Source organism: Manis javanica, chromosome 15, assembly GCF_040802235.1.
Source record: "Manis javanica isolate MJ-LG chromosome 15, MJ_LKY, whole genome shotgun sequence".
Lineage (NCBI taxonomy): Eukaryota > Metazoa > Chordata > Mammalia > Pholidota > Manidae > Manis > Manis javanica.
In genome coordinates, this window is record NC_133170.1 from 68,111,231 (window position 1) to 68,139,200 (window position 27,970).

At 37.6% G+C, this 27,970-nt stretch overlaps 1 protein-coding gene and 1 pseudogene across 3 annotated transcripts in view; both read left to right on the forward strand.

The window, feature by feature from the left end:
* Window positions 1-20: 20 nt before the first annotated feature.
* ANAPC5 (anaphase promoting complex subunit 5) overlaps window positions 21-27,970 on the forward strand; it is a 73,907-nt gene continuing 45,957 nt past the window's right edge. For 2 of the 3 annotated variants that reach the window (XM_037014100.2, XM_073222911.1), the window contains exon 1: window positions 21-151. The gene's annotated coding sequence lies outside the window, so the exon portion shown is untranslated. Of the gene's footprint in view, window positions 152-185; window positions 510-27,970 lie in introns of those variants that run through there. The other variant, XM_037014099.2, reaches the window with a different exon arrangement.
* On the forward strand, window positions 27,095-27,883 carry LOC108390372 (transcription initiation factor TFIID subunit 9-like; annotated as a pseudogene).

The window sequence follows — 27,970 nt, forward strand, 5'->3', positions numbered from 1 at the left end:
TCTACGAAGAAAGACTGTTTCGCTCGGAACAGAGAGGGGCGGGCCTGGGCGTGGCGGCGAGCCCCCGGGGTGTTTTTCCCGGTTGGATCTCTGAAATAGGAGCTGCATTCTCTGAGGAACCTGATCGGGAGTGAATCTGCTGTAGGACGAGGTGATCAAGTTACCCTGGCGGTGAGGTCGGGAAGGGGCGTGGTCAATTTGAAAACGCCGGTTGAATTGAAGGCTTTTGTCAACCGTCAGAGCAGGCAGGGCCTTAGATTTCCTCCATAGACAGACATTCAAGTCTCTCAGACTCGGTGTGGACCTCCGATCTCCTCACACGAGGATCGGCGGAGCAGCTGCTGGTGCGCACGCAAACACGGGGCTTTAAAACAGAAGTTTTTATTGAAAACAGATGAAGAAACAACTGTTCTCAAATTCCAGCTACTCTTTTAAGGAGCGACGTTCAAAATAACCAAGTCCTAGTACAATAAGAGAATTCGGGTGAGCCGTTGGAGTTGACTTCCGAGGTAGTAAGTTAAAGTATCGATTTCTTCAGCCTAATTTGGATGACACTCTGTTTTCCTACACTTCCTCTCCTCGCTAACTGAACCACCATTTAAATATTTGACATGTCAGTTCACATGAGGACCTAAGACTGTTCTATTCCTTTTTAATAGATTTGCTTATATTGTACTATGTCAGAATAATCCAAGCCATACCATTTCCTTAGGCTGAAATAATACTTGTCTTTTAGCTTCTATTTTAGCTTACCTATTTTTCTTGCTTCAGTCACTGCTCAGATAGTGTAACTTAACTTCTTATCCAGTATAGTCGTGGATTTTCTTTGAAAAAAAACGCAAGAAAAGCTTTTCAGTCACCATGTCAGAGTAGCAACTGAGCTTCACTCGAAAAGAACTAATTTACTCTTATAATGATCTAGGGATAAAGAAACTCAATAAAAACTTGCTAATGGTACAATCCTTATTTCTCTCGTTAGAAAGGAGCTGGCAGACCTACCTGTTAAAAAGTAAGCACGTGAGAGGGATGCTCAACATCAGCCATCAGGGAACTGCAAATGAGATACCACTTCACACCCACCACAGTGGTTTAAAAAAACAAACAGAAAATAAGAGTTCAGAATGTGGAGAAAGTGGAACATTAATACATTGCTGGTAGAATGTAAAATGGTGCAGCTGCTTTGGAAAATGGTCTGGCAGTTCCTCGTTTAGTTAACTGTAGCTTTGCCATATGAACCAACAATTCCAGGCCTAGGTATAAACCCAAGAGAAGTAACATATGTCCACACAAAAAAAACCTTATACATGAATATTCATTGTAGCATAATCACAATAGCCAAAAAGTGGAAACAACTGAAAATGTCTATCAGTAGATGAATGGATAAACAAAAGGTAGTCTATCCATATGATGGAACATTATTCAGTCATAAAAAGGAATGAAGTACTGAGACGTGTTATATACTGTGGATGAACCTTGAAAGCAATATGCTAGGTGAGAGAACCAACCCAAAAGGTCATACATATATTGTGTGATTCCATTTATATAAGATGTCCAGAATAGGGAAATCCTTAGAGACAGGAAGTAGAGTAGTAGTTGCCAGGGGCTGAAGGGTTTAGAGAGAACTGGAGTGATTGCTAATGGGCACAGAGTTTCTTTTTGGTGTGATGAGAATGTCCTAAAATTGACTGTGGTGATGGTTGCACAACTCTGTAAATACACTAAAAACTATTGTACAATTTAAATGAGTGAGTTGTTTGGTATATGAACTATATCTCAATAAAGCTGTGATAATAACAGTAATAATAATGATATTGAGAAACAACTCACTAGAAAAAAAAGTTAATATAGATGGACAGTAGCCAGAGAAAGGCAATTAAAACTCTCAAGGATAGGGAGAGATTTAAGTATTAGAGACCATTTTAAAACTGCAATTCTTGAGGAAGACTTGTCTTATTCTGTGCCTAGCATAAAGCAAGCTCCTAACAAATGTTTGAGTGAATTCTTTCTTCTGAAAGAAAAATGATACTGAAAAAAAACCATACATGTGTAAATAGGGTACACATGAGTTCACAATCTCTAAATCCTTGGGCTTGAAGTTGGGCTTGAAGCTTGAGAGGCATTTTTTGCTTAAATATCATACTTTTTCAATAAGAGATGCATTATGTGATCAAAAATTTTTTCTTTGTTTCAAACGTTATATAATGACATCTTTCAATTGTATATTAATTGTACCAATTGTGGTTCAGGGAAATGTAATCTGTTTCCTAATGTAATCATAATAGCTTAATACTTTGTTTTCAGAGTCAAAAAGTATTATCAAGATGTGTGAGATAATTTATTACAGCTCAACTACTTGCTTAGGATGTAATGAGCTGTTCTCTGAAGGTTTTCTTTTCACCCCTCAAAAAAAATATCTTACTGATCTCACCATGTTCTGTATATCAACTTCTAAACTTATCTCAAATTCAAGAAGAAAAGTTTCATTATTTAAATTTTTTAAAGTTACTGAGTTATGTCTTTAAACATCATGTGTACTCATAAGACAATAGGGTAGAAAGCTAGCTATTTTTATTCTAGCAATGGACCCTCTCAAAGATAATAAATCAAAGAAGACCACGTGAGCCTTTTGGAAAGTTGGTTAGCAACTTGCTATCCTAAGCCATTTCTAATTTTGGAAAAGTTCAAACATATATGAAGTAAATAGTGAAATGAACTCCCATGTATATATCACCAGTTTTAACAATTCTTTACATTCTGCCATTCTTATCTCCAGCACTTGCATCTTGCCACCCACTCCCCACCTACCCCCATCTGAGTTAAGTTGCATCATTAGATTAGAGCCTGACTGGTTGCCTATATATGAGCCAAATGAGAGTATCTGAGAATTGAATCTGGTTTGTTACGTTGTATTTATCCTTGGTCACCTTCACAAATACACCATTTTACTCAGTTAAGTTGCTCCATCCTCTTTGTGGCCATTTCTTAAATTTCATCATGACTTAAAAGACCAAAGGGATTCTCTAACCTCATTTCACCTGAGTTTGCAAATGCCTAAATTGAAGATAGGTCATAAAATCTACTCACAGGTAGAATGAAAAGGCATCTATGGGGAAGTTGGGGTTCCTCTAGCCAGGATCCTCACTGAACTTAAACCACTTGATGATGTAACTGGCCTGTTGCTAGGCTACTGCTTCCACACCCATAGGCAATAAGAGAGAGTTCGGCCCAGTGCTCTGGGCGGTGGCTGCTCCATCTACAGCTGGGAGAACAAGCCGGGTAATAAACCCTTTCACCCCAAGAACATTCTTCTGTCATTTCCTTGGTCACACTGAATCCATAGTGAACTTGCCTGGGGCTGAAACCCATTGGCAAGACAGGATGTCTTCACTGTAATGCATAAACAAGGTTTTATCTGTATCCCGGCTGTCTGAGTGACTTCTCCAGTAAAAATGGTTTCAACAATGCTTAACTGCACTTTAGAGAACTATGTCTGCATCTGGAGAACAGATGGTTCCACAGAATCATTTGTTTTGGACTTGTAGAATCTTCTTGGAATTCTGCTGGTGAATTACTTTGCCAACTTGAACATATATTCCTCTTCTGCCTTAAGTTTCCCCGTCTGTAAAATGGAGATAATTAACTGGCAGCATATGTCTCACAATTTGCTGAATGGTAGAAGAATCCCAATACTGAAAGTGAAACAAACAGAACTTTAAACAGAGTAAAATAGTAATGCGAAGCCATCTTATATTTCCTTTAAGTAAATTGGAGCACTTTACAGTCTTTCCACCCTCTAACCCACTTAGTTGGCAGAAAGGGGATAAGGTTTTTCTTTTTATGGCTTGGGAAACTGAGCCACAGAAATGAGCTCTCTTGCCTGAAGCTTAGGGAGGCAGTGATGAGAAGTAGAACAGCTGCCAAGCCGTCTGTTCCCCAGCCCAGTGCTATACTCACCTCTATTGCTATTCTTCTAATAAAGAGACGGACCTTGTAAAACAAATTAATGCTTGTACCTTCAGATCTGCATTCATGTATAGCCTCTTTATGGATATTGTAAATATTATACAGTAAGGAGGAAACCATTCACCTACCACTAAAATGGGGAGTCAGTACAATTTTGCACTGGTATTGATATCTCATGTAATTTGATATATGTTAAGCACCCACTATGTGCCAAGCACCAAAAAGAGGGATATAACTCTCTCCTTAAATGGCCATGTAAGGGAAAAATGTCAGAAGTGACATATTGGTTTTCAAGGGTTGCCATATCAAAAAGCTAAAAACCTGGTGGCTTAAAACAACAGAAATGTATTCTCTTGAAGCTTTGAAGGCCAAAAGTCCTAAATTCAGGTTGGTAGGACTGTGCTTCCTCCAAAAGCTCTAGGGAAGAATCCATTCCTGCTTCTTCTAGCCTCTTGTGGCTCCAGGCATTCCTTGGCTGAGTTGCTTCACTCCAGTTTCTGCCTCCTTCATATGGCCTTCTCTGTATCTACTTTTCTTTTTCTTTTTTCCCCTCTAGTTTTATTGAGATATAATTGACATACAACACTGTATTAGTTTTACGTACAACATCTTGTAATAAGAGGACACTGGTCATTGTGGTAGGGGGTGAAATGGGTGAAAATGGTCAAAGATACAAACCTCTAGTTATAAAATAAATGAGTCAGCTAGATGCATTAATGATAGCTCTCAAAAAATATAAACAGATAACACTACAGTACTGTGCAATTTAAAATATGTAAAGGGACTAGAACTAATGTTAAGAGTTCTTATCTAAAAAAAAAAGCATGTGCATGTGCATGCACACACACACACACACACATACAAGAACTAAAGGAACTTTTTGAAGGTGATAGATGATACCTTGGTTCTAGTAATGTTATCACAGATAGTACAGATATGTCCAAGCTCATTAATATGTGTACATTAAATGTACTGAAGTTTTGTATGTCAATTATCTGTAATTAAAACTAAGAAAAAAAGTTTTATTAAAAAAAGAAAATTAAAAAAATATATATATGTATATGTATATAAACAGAACTTCAGGTTTCTGGTCCTGTAGGTAAAGAGCTTGAAAGTGACAATCTTGTCCTACATGAAAAAAACCTGAACAGACGGAAAAAATCAACAACTCTTGGATCCATAAGAGGGGAGGATACAGAGCGCACCACTGCCCCCCAAGTTTGACAGATAGACGAATGCAAAGAACTGAGACTCACCATAGCAGAGAGGCAGGAGAGGAGATGGTGGGTGGGAACCAGTGCCTCAGCAGGGAACCTGAACTACCAATGGTTCTGAGAGTTAAAGACATGAGGGGGCCCAGTCATTGGGCAGCCCCTATGATACTGTGAGATTTACCTCAAGGAGCTTGACCAGATTCCCGTAGTAAATACTGAAGTAAAATCTCCGGCTTCAAGCAGGGGGAGAGGGGAAAAGGAACCACTTTGAAAAAGGCCAGAGCACTCATTTCATAACAAGACCTGCCCTCAGGGGAAACCGGTTAACTAGAACCTAACTAGCTGCCTTGCTTATTATCAGAACCCAACTGACCTGGGAAAGGGAAATACCCAGCTGCAGCTCAGTCTAGCCATTCTGTCCCACCTAAGGTGGAGGAAGGAAACAAACATTGTGAAGTTCACAGTCCAGAGCACAGGTTCACTAAAAGACTGAGATCGCATAGGACTATATACTTCATCTCTCCCCACACCTCACCACCATACAACTAAAGACCTATTTAGAGTAGTTCCTTTTACCTAGTACATCATGACTGGCCATCTAGAAAAAATTATAAGGCATAACAAAAGGAAAACAACACAACTTGAAGACACAAAACAAGCATAAGAACCAGATATGGCAGAGATGTTGGCATTATCAGATTGGGAATTTAAAACTACTATGATTAGTATGTTGGGGGTCTCATGGAGAATGTAGACAGCATAAAAGAACAGATGGGCAATGGAAGCAGAGAGATGGAAATCCTGAGAACCAAAAAAGGCTAGAAATAAAAAATACTGTAATAGAAACAAAGAATGCCTTTGATGGGCTTAATAGTAGATTGGACACGGTGGAGGAAAGTCTCTGAACTCGAGGCCGTTTTGATAGAATCCTCAAAAAGCAAAGAGAACAAAGACTGAAAAAAAACAATAGAATGTAAAGAACTGTGAAAGGTGTGACATACGCACAATGGAACACCAGAGAAAGGAACAGAAGTAATATTTGAAAGGATAATGACTGAGAATTTCCCCAAATTAATGTCAGACAGCAAACCACAAATATAGGAAGCTCAGAGAACACCAAGCAGGATAAATGCAAAAAAAACACAAACAAATAAGACTCCTCTGCATATCATTTTAAAATTATAGAAAATCAAAGATGAACAATCCTGAAAGAAGCCTAGCTTGTAGAGGAACAAAGATAAGAACCACATCCAACTTCTAATAAACCATGCAAGCAAGAAGAGAATGAGTGAAATATTTGAAGTGTTAAGAGAAAAAAACCCCACCAACCTAGATTCTGTACCATAGGAAATTATCTTTCAAAAGTGAAAGAAATAAAGACTCTCAGAATAACAAAAGTTGAGGGAATTTTTTGCCAGTAGAGCTGCCTTACAGAAAAATGTTAAAAGAAATTCTTTAGAGAAAAGGAATATAATATAGGTCAGAAACTCAGGTCTACATAAAGAAAGGAAGAACATATAAAGAAATATATGAAGGTAAAATAAATCTTTGGTTTTTCTTATTCTTAAATGACATAACAACAGTTTGTAAAAATAATAATAGCAACAATGTATTTTGATTATTTGATTATAGTTCATGTATTTTAGGATATGTATATTTATGTATACTTATGTTTAACTGAAATTAATGACAGCAATGATACACAAGGGACAGGAGGAAGAATTAAGGTTATTTTGTTATTAGAGGGCATTCATACTACCCGTCTGTGATATAGTGTTATTTGAAAGTGACTTGAATTAGTTGTAAATGTAAATTGCAAACTCTGGAGTGACTGCTAAAAATGTAAAAAAGAAGTGTAACTAATATGCTAAGAAAGGAGAGAAAATACAATCATATAAAATGCTCAATTAAAACCAAAAAAGGCTGACAAAGAGTGGAAGGCAAATAGGAACAAAGACAAAGGGAATAGAAAACAGCAAGGGGTATGGTAAATATTTGTCTAGCCATATCAATAATCACTTTGGATGTTAATGACCCAAATGCACCAGATCAAAAACAGATTGTCGGAGTGTATCAAAAAAATAAAAAATAAAAGACAAACTGTATGTTATCTACAAGCAACCCACTTTAAATATAAAGACACATATAGATTAAAAGTAAATAGATGGAGAAAATATTGGAGTGATTACATTAATTTATTGGATATTTTGAGGGTTAACATTGCTAACTTTAAAAACAATAGTAACTGAGACAATGTTTACAAATTTTCTTCAAATACTATTTCCCCCTCGTTCCATAGCTAGCTTCAGTTATTTATTCTCTTGCTCTAACCATCTACTTTTTACTCCTGCTAAGTCCCCACACACTTAGCAAGAACCTTACTTCCAGTTTACAGTTTAGAAGATTTCAAAATCAAGAGTCTCTGACTGCTTTCATGGATTAAAAAAAAAAAAAAACCAACACATTTTTATTATTAAGCACTTTTGCAGATGTTCACTAAGCCCTAAACAGCAATTGTTATTGTTGTATGTCAGTTGTATATTATTATTGTATATCAAGTATTCAGGTTAAATGCAGGAAGACTATACGTTATTGTACCAAGTCAGTAACTAACAGAGCAGAAAAAGGAAGTGCCCTGTCTTCTTGGGCCCTTGACCAGGTTCTACACCTCTCTGCTGGTAATGAAAAGTTTTCATTAAGTTAAAAGCCGAGGGTTAAGCGTTCCATTCCCAATAAGCATTGGTAAAAGTAAAAATAAAGCTTTGTAATTCCCCATTTTTTTTTAAGCATTTTGGATTCCACAGAATCTGAATTTTTCACTAAAGTGAATCAAATTTTGTATTTATTTCAAATCAACTTTCCAAGTATATATAATAATAATCTCACATCAAATAGCTACAGAAATGTGAAAATATAACATTTCAGATGGGAGTATTTTCTAATACCACCAAGCAACTCTCCAGTTATCAATGGATATCAACTGGGTGTCCTACAAATTTAACTCAATTCTGATACAGTCTACCTGGAGATAGAATCAATGCCCACGTGTTAAAGGCTCAGACCCGCAAGACAAGCCCCACCTCAGATGCCAACCACAAATCCAGGTTATCACTTGTACTTCTGACCAACTGGTTATAATTGGGGGTTCCCATAACCTCCTCTCAGGTTTGATAATATGCAAGAATGGCTAACAAAACTCAGAGAAACATTTATTTACATTTACCAGTTTATTAAAAAGGACAGAGATGAACCACCAGATGAATAGATACATAGGGCAAGGTCAAGACAGGTCCCAAGCACAGGAGCTGTCACACAGCCGGAACCTTGGTGCACCACTTCCCAGCACATGGATGTGTTCACTATCCCCAAAGCTCATCAAATCTTGTTCAAGAATCTTTGTATAGCTCAATCTCTAGCCAAACCCCACTTCCCAGAGGTTGGTAGATATGGCTGAAAATTCCAACTCTCTAATAACTTGGGCTTTCTAGTGACCAGTCCCATCCAGAGGCTATCTAGGGGCCCCACCCTATATTAGCATGTAGTCAAAAGAAGTTCTTTATGAATAACTAAAGATATTCCTATCACTCAGGAAGTTCCAAGGGTTTTAGGAGCTCTGTGCTGGGGAACTGAGGGCAAAGACCAAATATATTTCTTATGCTATACAGACATTCACAATAGTCATCCCTGAGAGTCCAGTCATCACATTCAGCACATGCTCCCAGGCTAACACTGTATGAAATGTAGATCAAGTTAACTTTCCCCCACCTCTTGAGAAGTGCTGGTAGGATCAAGAAGGCAATAAATGGGACTCACCTCTTTCCAAAGGCCATAATAAACACTTATTAAATCCCTAATTGTGTGTGGTACTATGCCATGCTAAATGATTCACAGAGAGAATTAGCTAAACCTTGCCTCTTCTAACAGTTTACAGCCCAGGCAGACAGGCTGACGCTCATTCACATTTACAGACAAATTGGACAAAGTGGAATTACAAACATTAAGTTGACTCAGAAATGAGCAGGTAAACATTCAGAAATGGAGATAATTCAGATGATTGAGAAAAAGAGTGTTGTCTTGAAAAATTCCAATTTCAGAGTATGCAAGATAAAAGGCTTAGTATTTTTCTCTCTTCATCACCATGTTCATTTGCAATCATTTAAGAATATACACATGCCTCATAATTGTTCCCTAAAATGTCAATCTTCTGTCCATCTTCATTCTATAAACCTTGCACCTTCTAGGGTCACAGCACTTGTAGTAATTTTGTATAGATCATGATTTTGAACAATGTTCTCAAACACATATCTGTCTTTGCCAAAATAATTTTTTCTTTTGAACTCTTGTTAGATTTCCAGAACAGAAATCTGTTGATCTTGAGTTAAAGATTTTTTCTTTCAGCTGACTTGATTCTTACATAATTCAAAGTAACTCGATTTAGAATGACCTCTTTTATTTGAATAATTATTTCATTTGACATTAGAAAAAATCTTTCTTGTGAAGTAGGGCAAATCCTAGGTTGTTTAGAGCATGGTAGAAGGATAAGCTTAAGAGATGGAGGTCATGGTCTTTGAGATACAGCATCTTGTTCAATGAGCCAACTGAAGAAATATGTACATGACCAATGTCCTGAAACAGTTGCGTTTGATCTTAAATTACTCATAATCTCATGTATTTTTAATTAATTATTAAAACCTTGGCTATTTTAGCTTTTATATTCTTTATTCCTGTATCAGGAGCCTTTAGTTGGAATTACTGACTCAAATATGCTTGAGCCAGAGAACAGAATGGAGGGTATTGGTTTGATTAAACAGGCTCATCTAGCAAGATTCCTTCGGGCCAAGTTTAATCAACTGCTTTGACACTGGGACCAGGGCATGATTTATTTCTCAGCTCCACATTCTCTACCTGGGGTCCATTTTCTTTTTCTTTTTCTTTTTTTACTTATTTTTATTAAGGTATGATTGATATACACTCTTATGACGGTTTCACATGAAAAAACAATGTGGTTAGTACATTTACCCGTATTGTCAAGTCTCCACCCATACCCCAATGCAGTCACTGTCCATCAGTGTAATAAGATGCCACAGATCCACTGTGTGCCTTCTCTGTGCTACACTGTTCTCTGCATGATCCCCCACACCACATGTACTAAACATAATACCCCTCAATCCCCTTCTCCCTCCCTCCCCACACACCCTCCCACACCCCTCCCCTTTGGTAACCAATAGTTCATTCTTGGAGTCTCCGAGTCTGCTGCTATTTTGTTCCTTCAATTTTGCTTCATTGTTACACTCCACAAATGGGGGAAATCATTTGGCATTTGTCTTTCTACGCCTGGCTTATTTCACTGAGCATAATGTCCTCCAGCTCCATCCATGTGGATTTTTGCAAATGGTAGAATCTGTTTCTTTCTTACTGCTGAATAGTATTCCATTGTGTATATGTACCACCTCTTCTTTATCCATTCATCTGCTGATGGACACTTAGGTTGCTTCCATATCTTGGCTATTGTAAAAAGTGCTGTGATAAACATAGGGGTGCCTATGTCTTTTTGAATCTGAGAAGTTGTATTCTTTGGATAAATTCCAAGGAGTGGGGTTCCCGGGTCAAATGGTATTTCTATTTTTAGTTTTTTGAGGAACCTCCATACTGCTTTCCACAATGGTTGAACTAGCTTACATTCCCACCAGCAGTGTAGGAGGATTCCCCTTTCTCTGCATCCTTGCCAGCATTTGTTGTTCTTAGTCTTTTCGATGCTGGCCATCCTTACTGGTGTGAGGTGATATCTCATTTGTGGTTTTAATTTGCCTTTCCCTGATGATTAGTGATGTGGAGCACCTTTTCATGTGTCTGTTGGCCATCTGAATTTCTTCTTTGGAGAACTGCCTCTTCATATCCTCTGCCAATTTGTTAATCGGGTTATTTGCTTTGTGGGTGTTGAGGCATGTGAGTTCTTTATATATTTTGGATGTTAACCCCTTGTCAGATATGTCATTTACAAATATATTCTCCCATACTGTAGGATGCCTTTTTGTTCTGTTGATGGTGTCCTTTGCTGTACAGAAACTTTTTAGTTTGATGTAGTCCCATGAGTTCATTTTTGCTTTTGTTTCCCTTGCTCAAGGAGATGTACTCAGGAAGAAGTTGCTCATGCTTATATTCAGGAGATGTTTGCCTATGTTTTTTTCTAAGAGTTTTATGGTTTCATGACTTACATTCAAGTCTTTGATCCATTTTGAGTTTACTTTTGTGTATGGGGTTAAACAATAATCCAGTTTCATTCTCTTGCATGTAGCTGTCCAGTTTGCCAACACCAGCTCTTGAATAGGCTGTCATTTCCCCATTGTATATCCATTGCTCCTTTATCATATATTAATTGACCATATATGCTTGAGTTTTTATCAGGGCTCTCTAGTCTGTTCCATTGGTCTATGGGTCTGTTCTTGTGCCAGTACCAATTGTCTTGATTACTGTGGCTTTGTAGTAGAGCTTGAAGTTGGGGAGTGTAATGCCCCCAGCTTTATTCTTCCGTCTCAGAATTGCTTTGGCTCTTCGAGGTCTTTTGTGGTTCCATATGAATTTTAGAACGATTTTCTCTAGTTCATTGAAGAATGCTTGGTATTTTGATAGAATTGCATTGAATCTATAGATTGCTTTAGGCAGGGTGGCCATTTTGACAATATTAATTCTTCCCATCCATGAGCATGGGATGTGTTTCCATTTATAGATATCTTCTTTAGTTTCTCTTCAGAGTGTCTTGTAGTTTTCAGCGTATAGGTCTTTCACCTCCTTGGTTAGGTTTATTCCTAGGTATTTTATTCTTTTTGATGCAGCTGTGAATGGAATTGTTTTCCTGATTTCTCTTTCTACTAGTTCATTGTTAGTGTATAGGAATGCCACAGATTTCTGTGTATTAACTTTGTATCCTGCAACTTTGCTGAATTCAGTGGGCTCCATTTTCAAGCCAGTTTTTCCACTGAAGTCTCTGAGGCTACATGCTTCTTATTCTTGTTCTGTGGTAAACAATTTAAACAAATGTCCAGGAACTGAATATGATTGGTTCAACTTGGGTCATGCGCCTATCACTGAACCCTTCATTGTGACCAGGGAATAGGAACCGTCCATTGGCTGAAAGTGGGACCAATCCCACCAAACATATGGCCAAGACTTTCCCACTATATCTAAAGGTTGCTAAATAGATTGATCCTTCCCTGAATGCTTCCTGAATTTTCATTTCAGTTACATATATTGTAGTGACACCCAAAGAACAGAGTTCTTTGAATTTGCTCTTGACATTTTTATCTCAGGGTGGGAACTTAAAGTCCCAAAGCTTTACATGTGAAAGCTGTAAACTCCAAAATTTAGATTGATAAAAAAGCCGCTGATGAAATCACTGAAAATTATCTTAGAAATGGCTTCACATGCCTGGTTGAGTAATGGGTAGTTTCTAAATTAAGCAAATAGGTACTATAAAACATGTTATAAGGTAAATAACATAATCCAAAGTTTATCTATTTCTTTATCTAAATCTATCTATTTATTGTAAATGAGTGACCAGTCATGGAGTTGTTCAGTTCCTGGTACTTAATAAGAAAACAAAAAACTCCAGATCTACTGTAATCCCTGGCTTTTAAAATTCTTGCCCAACCTCTAAGGCACTGCTATTCAAATCTTATTTCATTTCTAAGAACAGCAATATCCAGGAGAGCTATCTTGATAGGAAGCATTTTTTAGTTGTCTGATTGTGCTGTGCACTTTCACTCTTACCAGAAAAGATGGTAGCAAAGATTAGGATACCTTTCTGAAAATACCAAAATGTTTATCCACTATGAAATCACTCAGTCTGGCGGGAGAGTGAGAATTATCTTCAGTAGAATTATCTTGCTTGGAAAAAGTCAATGTTTTTTCTTCTAATGTTTTATTTTGCTTTTTTTTTCCTGCTTACAAAATAAAAACACACTAATTGCGGAAATGGATAAGCTAACAGGAAAATTTAAATAACTCACAATTCCGTTAACTATAGATAACTACTGCTAGCATTTTGATGTATATCCTTTGACAGCTACAATAGCAATAATTAATATTTACTGAGTCCTTTAAATATGCTGGGCACTATGCTAAGCATTAGAATATAGGTGTTCTCATTAAATTTCATCCCTATAACCACTCCATGAGGTGCATGCTATTATTACCCCCATTTTAAAGAATAAGGAAACTGACTTTTTTCTATGCATATAAATCCATTTTTAAAAATTTTGTATTGTAGTATACATATTTTCTATTTAAAATATGGACATTATTCCAAGTCATTACATATTTTCTCAAGATAATTTGGCTGCGTCTGTGCCCTTTCTGTCTATGCATGATCCAAATTTATGTTTAATTCCCTATTTGTGGACTTAAGGTAGTTCTCAATTTTTTGTTATAACAATACTACAATTAACAATATATTTATAAATAATCATGAATATTCATGGTAATTGTCTAAGATTAAATACCCAGAAAGAGAATAATGGAGCCAAAAAATATAAACCTTTAAGCTATTTTCTTTTCCCTAACATCGATGCTCTACTCTCAATGGTTATTTAATCACTAGTATTTACATGTAGAAAATTATTGGCATGGTGTTTTCCAACTTAATTTCCTCCTTAATGCTCTGAGAAAAAAAAGTAAATTGTGTGATTTATATTCTCAGGGTAATTTGTACTTGGAAAGGGAGAATCAAATCCAGGTTATCATTTTTTCTCTATTACTCTAGAGAGGCTATAGGAGAGTTAAGAGATTAGTTGAAAATCTTCATTTCCAAAGTGATTCATTATCAACAGGAGGAGAAAAACAAACTATTCAGTCATATCTCCAAGGCTTGGAATGGCACCTGTTTGCCAAATGTGTTTTTCTGTTTTAGTATTTATACTGAGGTTTTTTGTTTGTTTTTGGCGTGAGTCAGGAATATTTATCATTTGTGTAAGAGATGTTGGGACTCAAGTATGTAATAACCTTAAAAAAAACCTGTCAGTTATTTTACTAGTAAAATGGGTTTATTCAGGAATAACAGAGAATTGCAATTTGGGACCAGCAGGATTACAGGCAAGTCCAGAGAGCAAAGGAGAGCGAGGCTTTTACAGAGAAAAGGGAGGTAGGATGGGTTGGGGAGGTCCTGTTATAAACAAAAAAGTCCATTGGAGGAAACTGGGAGTTTGAAGTGTAGTGGCTTTTCTTTGGCTGAACTGTGACAGTATGTCATTGGCTGGGCTGTTGCTGGGTAAGGAGAAAGTCTTTCTTCCCTCTGGATAATGAAGTGTAGGCTTCTTCCTGTTGGGAAGGCAAGGTACGTCTCCTCCTGTTGGTGTCTGCAATTGGCCAGGAGTTTTATCATGTGAGCGCTCCCTCTGCTGGCCTCCCTACTCATTTTAAATGAGGTTTCCTTTTATTAATTTTGAAGATTTTGAAGGCATCCCAAAATCTGAGGGAAAAGCTCCTAGTTTTTGTATTAGCCTCCACTTCCTCCTCATCTGCATATCCTCCCCACTCCCTGCCCATTCCTCAAATCTGGTCTACTCCCTTCTCACCGTGAGTGATACTGAACAAAAGACATTCAGAAAATATTTTTGGAATGAATGAGTAAATGAACACAGATGTGCTGGAAGTGTTGAAGACTCTTGCTCTATCAGTTCCAAAGAGGAAATCACTCTAGCTGGAGTGGTCAGGCAAGGTTTCAACTTTAGTACGTCTAAACTCCTCGGGATAAAACCTTACCCATCGAGTGTCCCCAGGCTTGTTTTTACAGTTGTCCTCGTGGCTTCTCCTGCAGACACTGAGATGAAATCATACTTAAGGTAAAACTAAGGAAAGTCACCACCTTATCCTTCAAACTGGCATCCTTCTTAACTTGTACATTACAGCTGTAGTGCTGTGATTTGGCAAATGCTCCCTCCTAACCCCTAGGCTTAACTTTACCAAGTAATTTAACATTATTCTTGATCATCAGTAACTCATTTGTAATATCTCCCTGCAAAGTATCTCCAGGAGATCCCCTTTTTCTTTCATTTTTGTCTTTTAAAGACAAATCATGCAAATAATGCATGCTGTTTGTAGAAACTTGGAAAATGCAAAAATATGCATACATGTACTGTGGACTGAATGTACCTCCTCCCCCCCGAATTCATATGTTGAAGTCCTAACCCCCAGTATGACTGTATTTGGGATAGGGATTTTAGAATGCAATTAAGGTAAAATGAGGTTATAAGGATGAGGTCCCAATCTGATATGATTGGTGGAAGAAGGTGAACATTTGCAACCCAGGAAGAAAGATCTCACCAGAGACTGGGTCAGCTGGTACATTTTGTTAGACAATGTAGATGTCTGTGTTTTTTTTTATTGTGGTAAAATTCACATAACATGAAATTCTTCATTATAACCATTTTAAAGCACACAATTCAGTGGCATTTAGTCCCTTCACAGTGTTGAGCAACCATCACCACCACCAGTGATTTCATCTGGATATGGAATATCCAGATAAATCCATACAGGTAGAAACCATAAATACAGACATAAAGTAGATTGGTGGTTGCCAGGGGCTGGGAAGAAGAGGGAATGGGGACTGACTGCTCAATTGACACAGGATTTCCTTTTGGGGCAAGGGAAATATTTTAGAACTAGGTAGAGGTGATGATCATTCAACATTGTGAATGTACTGAATGTCACTGAATTGTTCATTTTAAAATGTTAATTTCATGTGATATGAATTTCACCTCAATTTTATTTTTATTTTTATTTATTTATTTTTTTTGAGAGGGCCTCTCTCATATTTATTGATCAAATGGTTGTTAACAACAATAATATTCTGTATAGGGGACTCAATGCACAATCATTAATCAACCCCCAGCCTAATACTCAACAGTCTCCAATCTTCTGAAGCATAACGAACAAGTTCTTACATTCACCTCAATTTTTTTAAAAAAGAGAGAAACTAAAGGTAGCCTTGGCTGCTGAGTAGCCAAGTACTTCAAATGTTGACACAGATGATTTAGACCAGTTAATGGGATAACTCCATATGAGATGCAGCCTAATACCCCTATTGAGTCTACCGCACTGTACCCTGAAGTTTTAATAGTGGGGATCAGGCAGGCTATTCATCAGCTTTCTCTAATGAGCCCTCACTTCTCCAGGTAAGTGTGGTCAACATTACCTGGAAGCTTGGTAGTCTTTCACAATCCCAGGCTGCCCCGAGACCATCTGAACCAGAATCTGTGTTGAACAAGCTTTCCAGGTTATTTGTATGCACTTTAAAGTTTGAGAAGCATTGTTATTGGAACACTGAAGCAGTACATGCTATCCCAGTTTCATCAACCCAGTATATATAATTCCTATTTTCGACCAGAGATGCATTGTTGCATAATTACTTACTGCACAAGTTCCAACCAGTCTTTCATTAGTATTCCCCACCAAGTCACTGGAAAACTTAACCACCATCAAAAGGGTAACCCATTACTTTTAAAGAACTTAGCTTTTGGGAAGAATAAGAGTCTTTCCAAACCAAATCACATACCAGAGGCTAGGAAAAGTTAATGTAGTTTCCAAATTAGCAAGGGAGATTGCCTTCGTATGTGACATATGGCTGAGTAAATTCAAGAAGTGAAATGTTTTAGAGTAGCACTTCTGAAGTGGATTCTCATTGGATGGTTTTAAAGAAGGTGTTCCTTGGCCTGGAGTACCTGACCTCTTTGTGATTTGCATCTGTCTGTAGTATTCCTCAGTATTCCAACCTTGAATATTAAAATTTTATGGTAAAATCTACTTGGTTTAACTTTCTCTCAACAAAGATCCAATCATTAAGATATTTAACAAATATTTATCATATGCCATTTGTATGCCAAATGCTGCTGTATGTGTGGAGATTCATCAGTGACCAAAGATAAAGGAAATCCAACAAAATGACATATAAGTTATCACTAGGTTGTGATATGATAGTCAAATTTTCTTTTTTCTGTTTTACCTTTTCCCATTATTTTCCAATTTTTCTACATTGAGCATGTGTTACTTTTATAATCTGAAAAAATATAATTATGTAAACTTTCTTATAAATCCAGTGTCATGTCAATGTTCAGTATCAGTTTAATTTGAAGATTGGATAGTAATTTTTAAAGCTGTTAAGCTATTATGCTTTTATTACAGCTTTTCTACTTAAAAACTACTTAAGTACTATATATCTCAATCAAAATTAGAGGGCTAAGTGTGGATATGTATCTCATAAAACCAATTAAAGAGTGGAAGTTGACCTTATGTCTCTTCCTTGTGTGTACAACAAGTACCTAAAAAGACACAATTCTCACGTATGCCCTATGGAACCCAGCCTAGTTAATTTGCAATAACATTACACATGTATAAATATACAGATATGTAGTCATAATGATTGCAAATGAAATAAAATACACTCGTGAAAAATTTAAACTCTTGAGTGATTTTTAAAAACTGCTCAAAAATTAAAGTGTATAATCTTATATGTACAGCTCAATTAATTTTTTAATTGAGGAAAAATATACATAACAAAATTCACCACTTTAAATTGTTCAATTCAGTGTCATTTACCACATTCCCAATGTTGTGTAACCACTACCTCCATCAAAATTCCAAAACATTTTCATCACCCCCAAAAAGAAACCAGTCAAGCTGTATTCACTTTTTCCCTCCCCTACCTCCCCAGCCCCTGGAAATGACTAATCTACTTTGATCTTTGTGGATTTGCCTATTCTGGATATTTCATTAAAACAGAATCATATAATATATGGCCTTTTTGTGTTGGCTTCTTTCAGTTAGCATAATGTTTTCAAGGTTAATACATGTTGTAACGTATCAGTGCTTTATTCCTTTTTATGGAATACATTACTGGAACACTACTCTATTATATGGATATGCCACACTGTGTTTCTCTATTCATCAGTTGATGGACATTTAGGTCGTATTCATCTTTTGGCTGTTGTAAATAGTGCTGCTGTGAACATTCTTGTACAAGTTTTGCACAGACATATGTTTTAATTCTGTTGGGCATTTATCGAGGAGTGGAATTGATGTGCTATATGGTAATTCTATGTTCAGGTTTTTGAGGAACTGCCAGACCTGTCTATTCCTATCAATAAAGCATGAGTGTTTCGATTTCTCCACATTCTTGTCAACATTTGTTATTGTCTGTCTTTTGTTTATAGCCATCCTAGTGAGTGTGAAGTGGAGGCTTGTTGTGGTTGTCCCTGTTTATGGCTTGTCTGTGTATAAATTAGACTGACTTCAGTGAGGGCCTGAGCTGAATTTGTCTCATTCACCATTATTTTTACCAGTGTCTAGCTCAGTGCTTAGCATATACTATATGATAACAAAATGCTTAGTAAATAAAAGAATTGATAGTCACTGTTATTTTTGTGTAGTCCTTCTAGGTATTTCTTCTGACATACATAAGTTTTGGCAGAGCTGGTCAGAAACCTCTGTAAACATGAGGCCATTGATAAAAAGGAATTAACTTTGGTATTAAAGTCCCCAAATTTAGTTTTTATTTCATAAATTCCTCACACAGTGATATTAATACTGGTTTTAGAAGAATTAAAAAATTTATTTTACTGATTAAAGACTTATCAATAATGTTCTTTGATTAGGTTTAACAATAGCTTTCTTGAATGCCTGTTCCAAGGGCTACACTTCTTCAAGCATGGTGTGAGTACATCCCAGAAATACATCACAAGTACATCAGCTTATCTTTAACACACTCTCTGGACAAATTAATCTCATCTTTTCTCTGGGATAGTGGTTTTCTTCTCTGGAACTTTTCTCTCATCTTAAAGATGTCTGTTATTTTATTCATTAATTGACATAAGTTAAGGTCTTGGCAGAAAGATTCCTTCTTTTCTCTCTTACACACACAATGAATAAAACATCTAATCCAATGAACTTAAAATGAACAAGATAGTAGAGAAGTTGTCTGGCAACTTAAGTGCTCTTGTAGTTCAAGGCCACTTAAAAAAGAGTCTGAAAATAAAGAATGAAATAATATGCAGTTTTTAAGATTGAATGAGTAATGCTCAGAAATTTCAGAAGCTTATGGGAAAGATGATTTCTAGTTCTTTGGCTGGGAAGCATGAAACTACTTTGAATTTTTCAATAAATCTGGCTTGACAGGGACTGGTTAGTTATTTCCTCAAGCTTTAGATCAAATATATATTATATCCTAAACTCTAGTAGAAATACACATGTTTTTAAAGACTAAATAAGAAATGCTATGGATATGTTTCCAATTTGTTCTGATCAATCTCTGAGACTCCAAAGTTAAGTTCTGACTCTGATTTCTAATATTAGGAAGTTTTATGCACAGCTGATACCAATATGAAATGAGATATATATGAAGTGAGAATTAAAATGGAATGAAAATACTAAATCCAAAATTATTAAATTTGGTTCATGCTTTGGATTAAGCTGGTTATCCCCCACCCCTGATGCTCCACAAACATTCACATGTTGAAGCACTAACCCTGAACATGGTGGTGTTGAGAGATGGGCCTTTGGGAGGTAATTAGGATTAGATGAGGTTATGAAGGTGGGGCTCCTGTGATGGAATTAGTGCCCTCGTAAGAAGAGACACCAGAAAGTTCTCTCTCTCGCTGCCATATGAGGATACAGGAGAAGTCAGCCATCTGCAAATCAAGAAGAGGGCTCTCACCAGAAACTGAATTGGCCTGCACCTTGATCTTGGACTTCCTAGCCTCCACAACTGTGGGAAATAAATGTCTGTGGTTTAAGCCCCTCAGGCTGTGGTATTTTGTTATGGCAGCCTGAGCAAACTAAGACAGCCTGAACATCTATTTATATAATTGGTGAGATTAAAAACACAAATGTCAGTCATATCTATTACTCTTGGACCCAATCTTCTTTTTGCTTAGATAAACTGAGGTCTAAGAATAGCCTCATTAGGGGATGAGAAGGGACTGTCCCTAGTACACTGCCCTTGGCTCCAGTTCTTTACTTTTCCCTGTATCCACACTTGTGGATATGTGACCTTCCAGCTCCTCTTGCTAAAGAAGAAGAGTATTTCCTGACTCCTGCATCTGGGCTGACCTTATGCTTTAGCTAACAGACGGTGGTGGAAGTACTGATGTGTGCCACCCTGAGCTTAGGACTTTAGGATATATTTGTTTCCATATTCTTTCTTGTACCTCTGACTCCACCACAAAAACATTCTCTGGGGTAGCCTGTTAGTGGAGAAGGGACATAGCCACTCCATTTGTCCCCAGCCACATCCATTCTAGATCATCCGGTCAGCCAGTCCTCAGATCTGTGATGAAGGCCCAAGAATGTTAACAGAGTTCCTGAGGCTTCTACCCCAGATACCTGAGCAAACATACTTTTTATTGCACCTTCAAGGTTTTATAGTTGTTACACAGTATTACACTTGCAAAAGAGAACTAGACACTGCCACTACTTGGCACTAGATGTTCATCAAACATTACAGGTCCAGAAACTCTTGCAAACTGAAATGACTGCAATTTTTACAAACAAAGAAATTAACATCCTACAAAGAAAAAAAAAACAATGAGCAAATGTAGTTTCTGCTTCTATTATTTAAAGCAGCCATTCCTACTGGAAACTTCCATTAAGTCAAGTATTGAGAGTGAGTCAGGGTATCCGCAAAGAAATGAAAATGGTGAGTGTAAAATGTACTTATATACTTGTGGAAATTATGTAATGTATATTATCTTTTGCTTATTAGCACTAAGAGATATCTGAAGTGGGTTCCAGCAAACAAACGATGACAGTTCAACAGTAGAAATATAAGCTCAAACTTGATTAATTAATTAGTTCATTGATCCTTCCAGCTGCAGATAATGGTGTGTACTTTGAATGATACAGAAGGTCCAGAAGACAATGAGAGTTTCTCCAGGGAGTGAGGTCAATTCAGTTTATGAGCTTTGAGAAGCTGGAATGTTACCTTGGGTCTTGAAATACTAAGTGATGCTTGTCAGGCTAGGGATTAAGTTTCCCCAGCAGCTCAGTTAATTACCCAGAACTTTCTGTATTGATTGCGTCCTGAGTCTCTGCATGACTCTCTCAAATAGGGCTCATTTTATTTAATAGGAGATATTTTCTCCCCTCTCAGTTGGATTTTTTTGGACATCAAAAGAGAGTGTTTATGCATGCACACAGGAGACCTGGTTCACACGTTATATTTGCCTTGTTCAGAGCAATTACTTGTTTCATCTAACGGGATGCACAACTACCACAAGTAGAGTTTTTGTTTTCAGAAGTTTTGGCTCTGATCAGCAGGTAACACATAGATTCTGTAACACTGCTGGTTTTCCCATCAGTTATGGGAGCTGCAGATGATGCCAGCACTTAGCTGCTGGCGACCTACTGTCTAATGAACAATAGGGGGAGCTGACTCTACTTGGCATAATTCTACATGGGGCGTACAGTATCCAGAAATACATAAAGTTGTGAATATAGTCATAATTACTCATAATAAAACATCTTTGATAATTATTTAGTTATTTCATAATCATGACCTTGCTAATCAGGATTGCTGATTAAACAGTAAGTGTGGTTCCTGATCCTCACTAAAATGTAATGGCACCCTCATTCACTGCTGGTGGGAATGTGAAATGGTATAGCCATTTTGGAAAAGAGTCTGGCAGTTCCTCATAAAGTTAAACAGAGTTTCCATATGATCCAGAAATTTCACTCATAGGTATATACTCAAGAGAATTGAAAATGTATGTTCACATAAAACTGTGTACATGAATGTTCATAGCAGTATGGTGCTCTATAGCCAGTAAGTGGAAACAATCCAATTGACAGATAAACAGATAAACAATATGTAGTCTATTCATACAATGGGATATTATTTAGCCATGAAAAGGAATGAAGTACTGACACATGCTACAACATGGATGAACTTCAGAACTTCTTTCATTATGCTAAATGAAAGAAGCCGACACAAAGGTCACATATTGGGTGATTCCATTGATCTGAAATATTCAGAATATGAAAATCTATAGAGACAGAAAGAAGTTCAGTAGTTGCCACGGGCTGGTAGGGAAGAGGAATGGGCAGTGACTGCTAATGGGTAGGAGGGTTCTTTATGGGGTCATTAAAATGTTCTGACATTAGTGTGGATCCTTGCAGGCTTCCTTTCCCAGCTCCTGAGTCGACCAACTGGGTTAAACTGATAGAAAACTATGGAGGGTGACTAGAGGGTGGGAGTGTGGATAAAGTTCCTGTGGCTAGGATTTTCACCTGGCCCTGTTTGGCAAGCTCACTACACATGTGTGGGCAATATGTTGTTATTGACTCTATATAAAGAGCTTTGCCCAGTGCTCTGGGTGCCACTGTGGCACGGCTGCAAGGCTGCAGGAGAGCAGAGATGAGACTGAAGTGGTGGCAGTGCTGAGGACAGAGACTAAGACGCCTGTGGGGGTACAGAGGACCTGAGGCAGAGACCAGCTTGCTGCATGCAGACTCGCTTTGAGTGGATGGGATTCTAGTGATTGACCTGCCACCATGGAAATAAAGTTGGGTATAAACGCTTTCACCCCAAGAACGTTCTACTGTCATATTTTTGGGTCTCATTGAATACATAGTGAATTTGTCTGGGGCTGAAACCCATTGGCAAGACAAGGCTGCACACCAATGTGAATGTATTTAATGCCCCTGAACTCTATGCTTTAAGTGGTTTAAATGGTCCGTTTTATGTTATATATATTTTTTTACCACAATACAGTTTAAAAAATAAAGAGTAACAAATCATAGATTTTAGCACTGTAGAGAATTTAACACATCAGCTAATCTGAACATTTCATTATTAATGTGACTGACCCAAGTTTCAGAGGAGACTAAGTGGCTGCCTGAATCACAAAGTTAGTTTCAAGGCCAAGAGTAGAACCTAAGGGTTCTGATTCCCAGGCCAACTTTCTTCTTCTTCCATTGAACATGACTATATTTGAATCATGTTTTCTTGGAGAGTACTTGATGACTGAGTACTTACTAGGGAGCAGTCACTGATTAACACATTGGATGAGATAAAGGCTCATATAGAAACAAATTTAGGAGCCTGAAGGTCTTTCTGGGGACTAAACAATTCTGGTAGGATGAATTGATTCAATAGTTTCAATTATATATTAATAAATATGATTTTGGTTGCAAGATATAAAAACCTTCCTCAACCAAATGAAAACCAAAAGTTAACAAGACAAAACAAAAACCAAACTGAAAAACACTTGCTAATTTTTGTGGTTGGCAGATTATATGATAGGAAAGCTCATGCTGTTGAAGAGCTGCAAGGAGCTATGGTCTCAAGGTAGAAACAGAACTCAATGAACCACAGCTGTCTATTTCTCTCTCCCCTCCCTCCCACCTACTTGATTCTGTTTCTCTTGCAAATTAGCTTTGTTCTCTGTTTCTATAGGTAGCCTTTTTCTGGCAGCAGGAATATGGCATCAATAACCCTGCCTAGCAACCCTAAGAGAAAGAGTCCATATAGCAGTCCCAGAGAAGGATCTGATTGGCTCTGCCAGGGCCATACGCCCACTTCTATATTCAGAGGGGCATGTTCTATAACTTTGTTCAAATCAAATACAACACATTTGTAGGGAGGATAGTAGGTCATGCTGGGTGGACGAAATAAGTAAAACAAAGTCCATTACAAGTTATAAATCCTTGCTTCTTTTATTGGCTTGAAGGGCTGCTTTGAAATGTGAAAGGTGAAGGAGATGAGCATTAAGATTTCACAGCTTAAAGTAAAGGAGGCCAACCACACATCTAGAACAGCAGGTCCTTCTTAGTCTCCTGAAGACAGAGACTGGCTCATCAAAGGGATTTTTGACACCTGCACATAGTCACTTTTTTTTTCTACGAGGTCAAATAACTAGTTGTATATTCATCGCTATATCTCTATGACTTAGCACGGTGCCTAGCACAGTGCTACTTAAAAGTAGTAGGTACACTATTTTGTCAGGAAAGGGAGACTGAACAAGGAAGTAATATAATAGAATAGAAAAGACTATATAATATTCTATTTCACCGTAGGTACTCAAAAATGTTTGTGGAGTGACTCAAAGGAATCTTGGCAATAATTAAGCACATACCAGACACAAGGTACCTGTATCAGAAACTGAGGCTGCAAAGATTAAAAAAACAAAACCTGAACCCTGCCCTTGAGGCACTCACAGTCCATTAGAGATGGTAGTGTCTTGCCACTGGGTTTCAGTCCTGGGCAAGTTTGCTATAGATTCAGTGTGACCAAACAAATTGATAGCAAAACGTTCTTGGGGTGAAAGGGTTTTACCCAATTTTATTTTCAGGTGGCAGGTCAGTCACTAGAATCCCACTCACTCAGAGCAAGTCTGCATGTAGCAAGCTGGTCTCTGCCTCTGGGCCCCTCTGTCTGCACAGCCATCCCACACAGCCGTCCTCTGGGCCTCTCTGCCTCCGCACAGTCATCTTTCTGCACAGCTGTTCTCTGGGCCTCTCTGCACAGTCGACTCGCACAACCGTCCTCTGGCCCTCTCTGCACAGTCAGCCCGCACAGCTGTCCTTTGGGCCTCTGTCCTCGGTGCTGCCACTACTCCAGCCTCTCCTCTGCTCTCCTGCAGCCTTGCAACCCTGCCACCGTGTGGCACCCAGAGCACTGGGCGGAGCTCTTTATATAGAGTCAACAGCCATGTATTGCCCACAGGTGTGCAGTGAGCTAGTCAACCAGGACCAGGTGAGAATCCTGGCCACAGAAACTCTCATTTTATCCACAGTAGCTACTCATGCAAGTCATTGATATAAAATCATACATGTAATAAATGAGGCTTGAACAAAGTGCTATGAAATTGGTCACATAATCTCTAAGGAGTGAGAGAGATTTAAAATGTTTTCAGGAGTTGATAGTAGTTAGCTCTGTTCTTAAAATTAGATATATAAAATGAAGAGTCTCAAACAGGAGTTTCCAACCCAATGCTACAGGTGAAGCTGTCTCAGTGAGCAAGACAGGACAAATGGGTGACACAAGCTACCTTTCAAGAAACAATAATGAATGGCCAGGACTGTAGTGATTTGGGGACATCATGCACTAAGTAAAGGTAGCTCTTGCTGCTTGTATCCAGTCAGTTATTACCATATAGGAATAAATCTGTTGCCAAATTTTCTAATTTTTCAGGTAAAGCTGGAAATATCTCCCAGCTCCTAAAACAGGGCCTTGATTGAATACAGAAGGAGCTCAGCACGTATTTATTGAATAATGAATGAATGACTTGAAAGCCTTACCTATTTAGAATAAATTTTTTATTTGGAGTTTTATAAAGATTATTTTCCTCTTTACATTCAGTAAAGTGTTTCTATTCAAGATTTTAAGGTTGAATAGAAGTTTATTCCATAAATATTCTTTGCGAAGCTTTATTGTATGCTATACCCAGTATGCAAAAATATCCTAAGAAAGCTGGGAAATTATAAGTATGCTTTTTCATTAAAAAAGGTGGGGGGCTGTGCAAGAATAAACAGAGGAAAGAAAGATGTTAAGTATTAAATTTACTGCAAAAAGCCAGTTTTCCCTTTAAGAATAAATGACTGTTATATGAGAATTTTATGTCATAAAATGTTGTATGTCTAAAATCTATGTAATTGTATTTCTAAAATGTACAGAGTTCTCAACATATGGAACTCTTTTATTCCAAGCTATTAATGGGCTTCTTTTCTGGTACAGTTGTTTAGTCTATGTGTATCTGCCTCCTTTTCTGTTTTTGTGAATTAAAAGCACATATTCATTCATATTCATTAAACAAATAGCAATTAAGGCACAAGGCACAGTGTATAGCCAAAGTTGAATACTATATGTTTTTTCTTTCAAGGGCCGTATAGAAGAGAAAGGAAAATCATTATTAAGAATAATTCAGGCTATGTGAAATGTCTTGGGAGAGGTACAGATGAATAGAGGGGAAGTTGTGAAAAAGGGGATTGAAAATACTGTCTATGGATTGATCTTGGAGGGCTATGAATGCCAGATTATGGGTTTTGTTAGGTAGGAAAGGGAGACTCAACATGGAAGTGATATAATAATAGAATAAAAAAATAGACAATAATTTTATTTTATTTCTAAGCCAGGCAAAGAAAGATAAGTACCAAATGATTTCCTTCATATGTGGAGTATAACAATGAAGCAAAACTGAAGGAATGAAACAGCAGCAGACTCAAGACTCCAAGAAGGGACTAGTGGTTATCAAAGGGGAGGGGTGTGGGAGGGTGCGTGGTGAGGGAGGGAGAAGGGGAAGGAGGGAGAAGGGGATTGAGGAGTGTTACGATTAGTACACATGGTGTGTGCGTGGGGGTCATGGGGAAGACAGTGTAGCACAGAGAAGACAAGTAGTGACTCTGTGGCATCTTGCTACACTGATGGACAGTGACTGCACTGGGGTATCGGGGGAGCTTGATAATATGGGTGAATGTAGTAACCACAATGTTTTTCATGTGAAACCTTCATAAGAGCTGGAGGTATATCCACCTTTACTTGAAAAATTAGAAAATTTGGCAATGGATTTATTCCTATATGGTAATAATTGACTGGATATAAGCAGCAATGATAACTAAATAAATTTAAAAAAAGGAAAAAAAACAAAACTCTCGTAAAAAAAAAATTCTATTTCACATAGGGATACAAGGCCTCTTACAACCTGACCAGGCTGTCTCTAAATGACATTTGTAAAATACTGAGAAAAAATGTTTATTTTCATCTTAAAAGAGTTAAATGAAACTCCCAAACTTTGAGTTTAAAAATTATGTTAAGTGGGTGAGGACCATGTTACTTCCCAACATACTTACTGGTATACCAGGGGCTGAAACAACCATGCTAGGCCAAGAATTTGCATCAAGATCAGAATTGAAATACATTAATGTGGATGATTTAGATGAGAAATCTGATCACCAGACATCATGAGTCCAGCAAGATGGCTTCTCCCAAGAGAATGCTGAAAGATGCACAGATGATGGGATAAATCCTTAAGGATATGGGGATTACAGAATATAAGCTAGGAGTTATAAATCACATGTTGGAGTTTGCCTTCCGATTTGTGACCACAATCTTAGATGATCCAAAAATTCACTCAAGCTATGCCAGGAAAGCTGCTATTGATGCAGATGGTTTGTGATTGGCAGTGCAGTGTCCTGCTGATCAGTCTTTTACTGCTCCTCCTCAGAGATTTTTTTTATTAGGTATTGCAAGGCAAAAAAATCAACCCCCTTGCTATTGATCAAGCCATATTCAGGCCCTAGGTTGCCACCTGATATATATTGTTTATTCCAAATTATAGACTTAAGTCTTTACAAAAAAGCATCTTCTGCGAGAAGAATAACAGTCTCGTGATTAAGTGTTTGTTCAGTTACTAGCAGACCAAGTACTCCCACACTTGGCACAGCAAGGCCACAAACCATGTCTGTGACAACTAAAGTAGGGGCTCCCATGTCCCTCACAGGGTAAAAGTTTATGGTACAGATGCCCAATTCACAGTCCTCAGATGTAAATGCATCAATTCCTGCATTATCTTCAGTTCAGAATGTTTAGATTAATCCATTAATTGAATCCAAAAACACTTATTATCACTAACATGGCGTCATCACAAAACACTTCCAATGAATCATCAAATGCACTGAAAAGAAAACGTTAAGATAGTGGTGACAATGATGGTGATGAAGACTGATAATTTGTAGTCTAGCCTTGATGCTTGTAACAGGTATACTTGGTGTTGAATCTATTGACTGAGATTAAATATGCATACTGGATGTTT